Consider the following 9383-nt stretch of genomic DNA (forward strand, 5'->3'; position numbering starts at 1 on the left):
GCGTATGTGCGTGCATGCCCAAGATCCCGAGAGGAGAATGGAGGAGAAGGGATTGCGGCGTGGCCATCCCCCCTGGGGGGTGATTTCTCACTTTCTGTCTCTCTGTCTCTCTCTCTTTCTGGCAAGCGCACGTGCCCTATAGCAAAAACCTCTACCAAAAAAAAAAAAATTATTGTTCTTAGGACAAAAACAAAGATTACGCCCTGCAGAAACATAGGAACTATGTACAGAACTTTACAGAACAGATGAAGCCCGACTGCTGGACCCGACACTGGAGTTCTGGGTGGACACCGAGCAAAATGAAACCAGGCAGAGAAGTGCAAGGTGCAGTCTGAAACTTCAGATGCCATCAGGGCATGTCTTGTGGTGGTCACACATTGTAGTCTCTATTTTTGGAAGGTTCGGGTACAGCACAGGGATTCCACTTGTCTCCTTGGCTATACCCCTGGCTGATGTGCCATTAGATCGATGCCACTCAAGTTCCTGGCAAGCCAAACTCCCACTGCAGAGTCCCAAATTGAGAATCGAGTTCCTCCAAAAATCATTCCTATCCATGGCAAAGCAGTAGATGCCCACAGGTAATCTCCCACAGTGTCTGGAATTTCAGGAGCTTCTTTTGCAGAGCCAAGCTCAGCCGAGCTGGCAGCGCTCACTGAGACCACGCTGGAAGCCATGGCAGCACTCTCAGACTCCACACCAGCCTCGCACCAAGAGTGATTTTGAAGACACTGGGTCTGGGACTTGAACTGTGGTCAGCCATGTGGGAATCCAGCAATGTAACCACTACATCATCTGCTGGTCCCATTAAATAATACTTAAAAATAAAAAAGAAAGAAAGAAAGGGCAACTCATTTTCCAGGATCCTTCCCTTCTTTGGGGGAACTCTGTTTTTTTTCTTCCCTTTCAATGAACAATAAACTTCCTGTTTTTATATGCCTAAAAAAAAAAATTTAAAAATTAAAAAAATATAAAGGGAAGGAAGGAAAGAAGGAAGGAAGGAAGGAAGGAAGGAAGGAAGGAAGGAAGAAAGGGAGGTGGCTGGGACCAGCAAGTGACATGATGGTTAAGGTGCTGGACTCCCATATGCCCAACTATGGCCGAGTCCCAGACCTGGTAGCTTGAAAATCACACCAGATACATGTGCATGCATGCCCAAAATCCCAAAAGGAGATGGAGCAGAAGTGATCGTGGCATGGTCCTCTCCCCTGGGGGATGATTTCTTACTTTCTCTCTCACGTTCTCTTTGTCTCTCTCTAGCAAGCACCCACGCCCTGTCACAAACACCTAAAAAGAAAAAAATTAAAAGAGAGATAAGAAATAAAAGAAATGCAGGCAGTTTCTAGAATATGGAAAGGGCTAAGAAATACATTCTTCCCTAAAGTTGCCAGAGGAAGGCAGACCTGCTGATACCTGGATTTAGAACTTCTTACCTCTGAACTGTAAGATAAAAACTGTCATTTTAAACTACTGAATTGGTGGCAACTTATTACAGCAGGAAGTGAATAATGAGATCCAGATAACTCATCCCAAAATGACAAGTTGGTCCAAGCTGGCAAGTCTCTAATGTGAGTCACTGAGGTGCTGAACTTGATTCCCCAAATCCAAGACTTTGAATGTAGCAGGTGAAGGGTAGTGTCTTCAGGTTTCGCTTGGCTACAAGTAACAGAAATCCATCTATAGGTTCTCATCCAAATAGGATAACTTTTCCTCATACATCAAGAAGTCAAAAGAAAGACAGCCCGAGATGGGGTGGGGTTGGGGACGCGTACAATAGGTCCCACAACCATCAAAGAATGGGTTACTTCCATCTTTCTGCACCAACATCCTCAACATGTGGCTTTCAGCCTCATGCTCTCGAACTGCGGACTGCACCCCCTGCCCCCGACATCACTTCTGCATTTCAGGCAGGAAGGAGGGGAAGGAAAAGGGGGAAAGTACAGGTCTTGCCCTTTATACCAGGAAAACAAAAGCTTCTCCAAAATCTTGATCCAGTGGACTCTTGTTTGTATTTTGGGAGCCAGAGCTAGTCAAGTGGCATGTTAAAACTACAGAGTGTCTGGATGCATATTTCCATCTGTTCTGAGCCTGTTACCTTTCCAATAACAGACATACCTATTATGTATGAATTTTAGCTCACACCTGAATCTATCAATCCTCTTTTGCTATAGTAGATGTATATATATAATCCTTTCAGAGTTTCTCTTTTTCTTTTCTTTTCTTTTTTTTTTTTTCAGAGAAATTTTTGTTATAGGGCATGTATACTTGCCAGAGAGACAGAGAGACAGTGAGAAATCATCCCTCAGGGAGATGGCCATGCTGCCCTTCTCCATTCTCCTCTTGGGATTTTGGGCATGCGCACACACACACACTTAGCGTGAGTTTTAAACCACCAGGTGCAGGACTCGAACTGTGGTCAACTACATGGGAGTCCAGCAATATAACCATAGCCATCTGCTGGTCCTCAGATTTTCTTACAGTAGTTAGGACTCTTTGGTTGCCAACGAGAGAAACCAAATTTTAAATGGCTTAATATGAAAAGAATTTATTGGCTCACACAACCAGAGAGTCTTACAATTGATAACTTTGGGCAAGGCTGGTTACTAGCACTGAGGTATCAGAGTCCCTGGTAAAACACCAAGTGAAGAATATTGTCCTTAACTTGATCTGACAATTGTAGAGAGAACTCTGATCAGCTCTGTTGGGTCAGTGCTCCCTACTCCCTGTGCCTGTGTTCAGAAGGAAGTGGTACCATGATGATCCAGCCTGTTTCATGTGCCCTTACCAGGGTGGGGGGGAGAGGTACTTGGGTACAGTCCCACCATAGCCACACGGAATAGGGGAGAAGACATTACACCAAAAGGAAGAAAGAAACAACACTGCATAGGCCAAAGTAGCAGGTACCCACTACCCACAGGGACCCTTTGTATTTATTGTCAAAATTTGTCTTTCCTGGGAAGTGAGGCTAGACCAAGTGAGGTCTATATGAGCCAGAGGTTCTTCTGATTTATTGAGATGGGATGCCATGGGGAAAAAAGAGAGGGAGAGATTGATCTTGAAGTGGTGTTTGGATCATGGGACCCTACTCTCATAGATTCATACTCTCTCTTGAAAGGGAGTCATTTCTTACTCCAGTGGGGAAAAGTTAGAGCAGGTTGTTACAAAGGTAAGATGGCTCTCTCTCTCTCTCTCTCTTTGCACATGCCTGCATCCTGCTTCTGTTACCAATGTTGTTACAGCAGACCAGAGATTGCCCTGATGCTGGCTCCATGCTCTTAGACTTTCAAGCCACCAGAACTATGAGCCAAATCTCTATTTATAAATTACCAAGTCTCAGGTATGTCTGTTTAGCAGCACAATAATGAACTGACACCCAGCATGTATAATTCCCTTAAATCCCTTAAGGTTGGCCTACTGATGCATGACATTTCCCTAGTCAGGTCCATTATGAACCCATATCTGTATTTATTTATAGAGAGAGATGTTTGCTATAAGATGGAAAGGGACCCAAGTCTCTTCTAGTTGCAAGGATTAGAACCCTTCTTGGGGTGGCTCACATCAAAGTGGGATGAGGTATTTGCAGGGATGAAGTGAGGCTCACTAGGAATCCAGAAGTGGAACAACCAGCCTCAGGAAGATGGAAACTGAAGCAGTGGCTAGTGCTCACCTGTTTGTGTCTCTCAGGGCTTTCCTGCTCTGCACACCTGTTTTCTACTTTTACTTCCTGCCAAATTTCTACTTCTTTGTATCTGGTGTTCAGGTGGCCCCCTAGTGACAACCCCATTTGATTTTTCCTGCCCACAGAGCTCATTGAGCTCAAGCATTCGCTAGGGGTAAGGTCCTATTCCAGATTCCTGGGAAAGGGATCTGGCTGGCCTAGTTCACCTGACTGCTTGGACGAGTTTGGTCATTAGGCAGCCCAGAAATAGGCTGCCACATTGGGTCAGTTGTCCCCAAATCTGACCCACTACCCACTTGCTGATACGGAGCCTCTGAGAAGGCAGCATGCATAGGCAGGGGACCTGCACTCATCTCACACAGAGCATGGCCTTTCCAGGGACCAGGAATGTACAGGCAGTTGGCTCAGATCTTGAAGAACCTTCCATTCTTGCTAAGATATTAATCTTAATCCCATGAACCACAGTAACCATTCAAATGCCATTGACAGTGAACAGATGAGCTCAGTTGGCAGGTGCACAGCCTACGTTGCAAACTCATGGTCTACAGACCTGTTTCTGATGGGCTATTTTTCAACACTGAGTTGGTTGCTGGTGTTTAAAACTTCTCAAAAGAGCCCAGCCTCTGTAGAGCAGGCAGTAATATACTGGAGTGTGGAACTGGTAGCCACATGCCAACCATGGTCTGTGTCCCCAGCCCAGATGGCCTGCAAACACACCATGTGCATGTCCATGTTTCCAGGATCCTGGTGGGCTGGACTGGAAGAAGGGCATCAATGCATAACCAAATACTATGGAAGGTACTTCCCCACTTCTTTTGCTTCTTAAGTACACATGTGTACTACATCACAAATTTAAAAATATAATAATAAAATAAAAAAACTATGCAGATATCACATAATAACCCATATCTCTGGGGACCAGCAGATAGTGTATGGTTATATTGTTGGATTTGCACATAGTCCACCAAGGTTTGAGACCTAGACCCAGTGACTTAAAACTCATGCTGGACGCATGTACATGCATACCCAAAATCCTGGGAGGAGAATGGAGGTGAAGGGATTGTGGTGTGGCCATCACCCACCCCTGTCCCCCACGAGGTGATTTCTGTCTCTGTGGAGAGCACACATGCCCTATAGCAAAAATTTCACTCAGTCGAAAAAATTTAAAAATCCAGTTTCTTTTGGTCAATATGAAGATCCAACAGTGCTAGTCAGCATTCCTACAAGGTCAGTGTCCACTGAGTGGAGGAGCAGCATCCCCTTGATGTGGAGCAGTCCACTGGTCCTTGATCAGTCACTCCTTTAGGCTACAGCCAGCTCTCTGAAGGCTGGGCTTTGCACGTTCAAATGAGGCGTCTCCTGCAGGCGTGGCAGGGCTGCAGGCAGAGAGAGGAGGGAGAACAAAGCATGAATGAAATTTCGGCACAGATTCAAGGAACAGAAGCCTTTGCCATCTTTCTGGAAACCACCTAAGCAAACACAGATCATTTGGGTCTGCATTCCACACAGAAATGGGTGATTTATGTGTTTGCAAAGTTCTACCTGCTTCCTTGTCTTTATTCTGCAGATGCCTCTCTTTGGTACAGTATTAACATGGCATGCTATGCTCACTGTTGGAAAGGGCCCAGACTGCATCTTTGTCCCTGCTCTTTCTGGCCCTATCCTTGACCCAGTCTCTCTTCTTGTCTTCACCTTGTCACGTGTCATACCCCACCCCCCTTTTCCTTCTCCCAATTACATTTCTCCTCTTTTCCAGATGCCCAGAGCAATTTGGCTTGGCTGGCACTTCCCTTTCCTAGGGCTCCTCCTGGGAATATCTTAAAACATTAGAAAATACTAAATGTAAAAGCTTCTAAAATTGGATCCCCTAAACCTGCATGACGGTATTCTTCCAGGCAGTACTTGGACTCAGTTCTTCTCACAGAGCTCCTCTTACAGATTGAAGCTGTGTGTGTAGCTCTGAGGGAAAAGCCATTCCATAAATGTCTACAGTTAGATTTCACCCTGAGGTAGGATTTTCCCTGACAAGAACCTTACCAGAATTTCCGTTGTATTTAAGAAGCATTTAAGAACCTCACTGTCTGGGTTCAAATCTCAGTTCCACCACTTACTTGCTCTGAGGCTTGGGCAAGTTACTTAATCTCTCTAAGCTCATTTTCTCACCTATAAATTAGGGATAATAAATGCCTACTTCATAAAGCATTGGAAGGGTTAATGAAATAACATGTAAAAAATATTACTCCAGGGACCAGCAGTTGGCATAATAGCTATGTAGCTAGACTCCCATTTGGTTGACTGCGATTCAAGTCCTGGACCCGGTGGCTTAAACTCACGCTGGGTGCATGTGCGTGCATGCCCAAGATTCCAAGAGGAGAATGGAGGAGAAAGGATTGTGGCATGGCCATCCCCGCTGGGGGGTGATTTCTTGGTTTCTGTCTGTCTCTCTGTCTCTCTCTCTGTCTTTCTGGTGAGTACACATGGCCTATAGCAAAAACCTCTCCAAAAGAAAAAAAAAAATCCAATGTCTGGTTCAGAGCAAGTGCCCAAGAAAGAGCAACTAGGGAACCAGCAGTTAGCGTAATGGCTGTGTCACTGGACTCCCACATAGTCGACAGCGGTTCGCATCCCGGACCCGGTGGCTTAAAACTCACACTGGGTGCGTGTGTGCGTGCCCAAGATCCCGAGAGGAGAATGGAGGAGAAGGGATTGCAGCGTGACCATCCCCCCTGGGGGGTGATTTCTCACGTTCTGTCTCTATGTCTCTCTCTGTCTGTCCGGGGAGCGCACGCACCCTATAGCAAAAACCTCTCCAAAAAAAAGGAAAGAGAAACTATTACTGTTAATACTAATTATTATTATCAGGACCAATTAACATACCATTCTACCTTACCTGTATACCTCTACCTATTGTCTTATCACCTTTGATGCTTCCTCTATCAATCTAAGGATCTAAGATAAAGAAGATTTTTTTTTAATCCATGGATTTCCAAGAAGATATACTGACTCTTTGAAGCAAAACATACTGAGTATATATATATATATATATATATATGTATATATATATCAGTTTGGGGACAGTTGGGAAGGCTACACTTTGAACTCTGCTTTCACAAATCAAAGTCTCCAAAGTGGGTTTTCAAAAGGAATACTTGCTCTGCTTGGCAGCCAGAGTTCAAAGCTCTGGTGGGAAATGGTAAATGCTAGCCTTTAATTGTAAATGAACTCTCAGCAACAAGGGGTATGGGGTCAAGTAAACAAACAGCTGCTATCAGTAGGTTCCTTTTAAAATCCAGTGCCTTCCCCTTCCATTTTACAGACCGATTTGAGTTGCAAAAACACTTCTTAGGGAAAGCTGGCTGAGGACCCACGGAAAGGAGTTGCCCACATGTCTATATCCATGCAGTCGAAGCAGCCCTCTTTGTCGCCAAGCTGTGCCTTATGAAGCTGTCTCTTTGGCATATATGTCCTACCCCCTGGGCTGGCTCAAACTGATGAGTTTTACCTAGAGAATTTCAGTTGTATTTTATTTCAAGAACATAAGATTTTATCTAAGGTACTTTAACACGGTTCATAATCTTGCCCTCCCTCCCTCTGCATAAACCGCGAATTCTTTCCATTGTTAACACTATTCATGGCATGGGCAGCCGCTCTCCAGGCTGTGCTGGAATTATAGGCCACTTTGTTTGTGGAATAGCTCAGGAAGCTTGGCACCATTGATTTGCATCAGTGCCTTCGGAATAGCCTTTGCCTTCTCCTTAAAGATACTATCTAAACTGTGAAATTCATTAAATAGCCCCAGAAATGGATCAGGTTATTTAACACAACATCCCTAATGGCGCAATATCTCAGCTGTCTGCACTGATAGTGAACATTGTCTTGGATAGTGTTATCAGCCCGGGACACCCGCTATGAATATTGATCCTGAGCTTGTTACAGGCATCACTTGCCATCAGGACAGGTCAGGGTTGGAACCCACCTAGCATCAAAGCAATTTAAAGACAGCACTCAGCCAGAATCTTAATGCCCACACTAGAAAAAAAAAAAAAAAAAGAACAACAAATCAACTCCATGCACAGAGGGAAGGTAGCTTGCTGGATGTGCTTCTGCGTATTTTGTAGAAATACCTTGGGTATAAATACATGTGTGAGGAAATTCGTGAGTCAAACTAAGTTGCACCCAAAGGAAGCATCACTGTCTCCCAGTCTTTGACAAAGCAGGTGGCCAGAAAAAGAATTGTCCCAGGGCCTCCCTCTTGACTCTCCCCAAAAGTAAAGGATGTATCTTGTTCTTTGGATGGGGATTTCTCTTTAAGTTGGGTGAACAAGAGAAAGCATTTCTGTCCCTCCGATGTTGCTGGGAGACACAGCGGTATTTCATGTGTCGTCTGCTGTCGGAAGCCACGTCCTGGGCAGAGAGGTCACATAACTTGTGCTGCACTGAACACACACAACAGAGATACTAGAAAGTGGAAAGGCAACACAAATGTAAAACTCCTGAGAAGTTCTTAAGTAGTTTAAAGAAGATGGCCTCTAGATGTTCTTGACTTTCTCTCCAATTGTTGTTTCTCCCTTTTTCGGCTCCTTTCCTAAATTTAACATCGGTGGACCTCAAAGGAAAGATGATTCATATAAAAGGAAGGATGATTCATACAATTTGAACAAAAAATGGTGAGGCAATTTATAAGGTGTGATGGAAATGATCCTGTTTTGGATTGATCTTGGCCATCTGGGCTTCCCCTGTCCCTCTGGTTTGGGGTATGGAGTGCCGTCTAGAAAGCCTGTCCACTACCCTGTGAAAATGACCTTAAGTTTTCTTACTGAAAAAAAAATGAAGAGGGACCGTGGGGAGCCACCTATTTGCATTTTAGAACTACCTTAGGAGATCTATTCCTAGCTACTTTGAAGAACTTAAGGACCAAAATGAATAAATAAACCAGGGTGAAAATAGGTAGAAGGGTCTGGGATTAACAGGGGGAGGGGAGAGAAAGAAAAAAAAAAAGATTTTTCAAAATCAAGTGAGAACTAGTTGAGAAAAAAGTTGTCGTAGCAGAAAATAAAGTACCCTATCTGTATTTCAGGAAGGTTCTATGATTTGCAATCCAGGTTTCTGGGTGCCAGTTTTAGTTCCAGGGCCGCCTTCTCTTTGATTTTTACATACTGTGCCTCCCCTTTGGTGGGAGGTGGTCCAGTGGGCTTGGGCAGGGCACTTCCTTTGCTGAGCTTTAAAAGCACAATCTAGCTTCACTTTCTGACTGGAGCTGGCTTGAATTTCAGCCTAACTTTAAAGTCCGCAGGGAATAAGATGGTCACATTTGGGAGGGGCAGAAGGGTTTGAATGAGAAAAGATGCAAGAAGCTGGCCTCCAAGGCCACCGCTTCAATAGCAGATGGGATTAGCAGCCCCTGCCACTTTAATGAGAAGGTTTCTCCTCCTCTTCCTACTCCTTACCTGCTCAGACAATATTAATTGCCAAGTCATTGTTTGGAAACCCCATGGGGCAGGGAAGAAAGGAACAGCAGAGTTAGAGGTGGTTCTGGGCGGAGGGGCCATGAGAAGCCTTAGAATTTGCCGCTGACATAAATGCTTAGAGCAGTAGAGACTGCAGAGCGCCCTGCATGTGACAAAAGAAGAAATGTTGGAACGGATGTGGCTAGTAGAAGCTTCCCCAAGTTGGGGGGCCGGGGGGGGGGAGGTGGGGCCATTTCAAT

The 9383-nt window shown here is 44.8% G+C and overlaps 1 long non-coding RNA gene and 1 pseudogene across 1 annotated transcript in view; both read right to left on the minus strand.

Moving 5' to 3' along the window:
* Positions 1–325: 325 nt before the first annotated feature.
* LOC102468253 (mitochondrial import receptor subunit TOM6 homolog pseudogene) lies at positions 326–708 on the minus strand (annotated as a pseudogene).
* Positions 709–4834: 4126 nt separating this feature from the next.
* LOC106734425 (uncharacterized) overlaps positions 4835–9383 on the minus strand; it is a 7232-nt gene continuing 2683 nt past the window's right edge. Inside the window, exon 2 of the long non-coding RNA XR_003548649.1 lies at positions 4835–5052. This is a non-coding gene — a long non-coding RNA (uncharacterized LOC106734425). The remainder of the gene's footprint in view (positions 5053–9383) is intronic.

The sequence above is a fragment of the Tupaia chinensis genome, unplaced genomic scaffold (genome assembly GCF_000334495.1).
Source record: "Tupaia chinensis unplaced genomic scaffold, TupChi_1.0 Scaffold000113_1, whole genome shotgun sequence".
NCBI classification, from domain to species: Eukaryota; Metazoa; Chordata; class Mammalia; order Scandentia; family Tupaiidae; genus Tupaia; species Tupaia belangeri.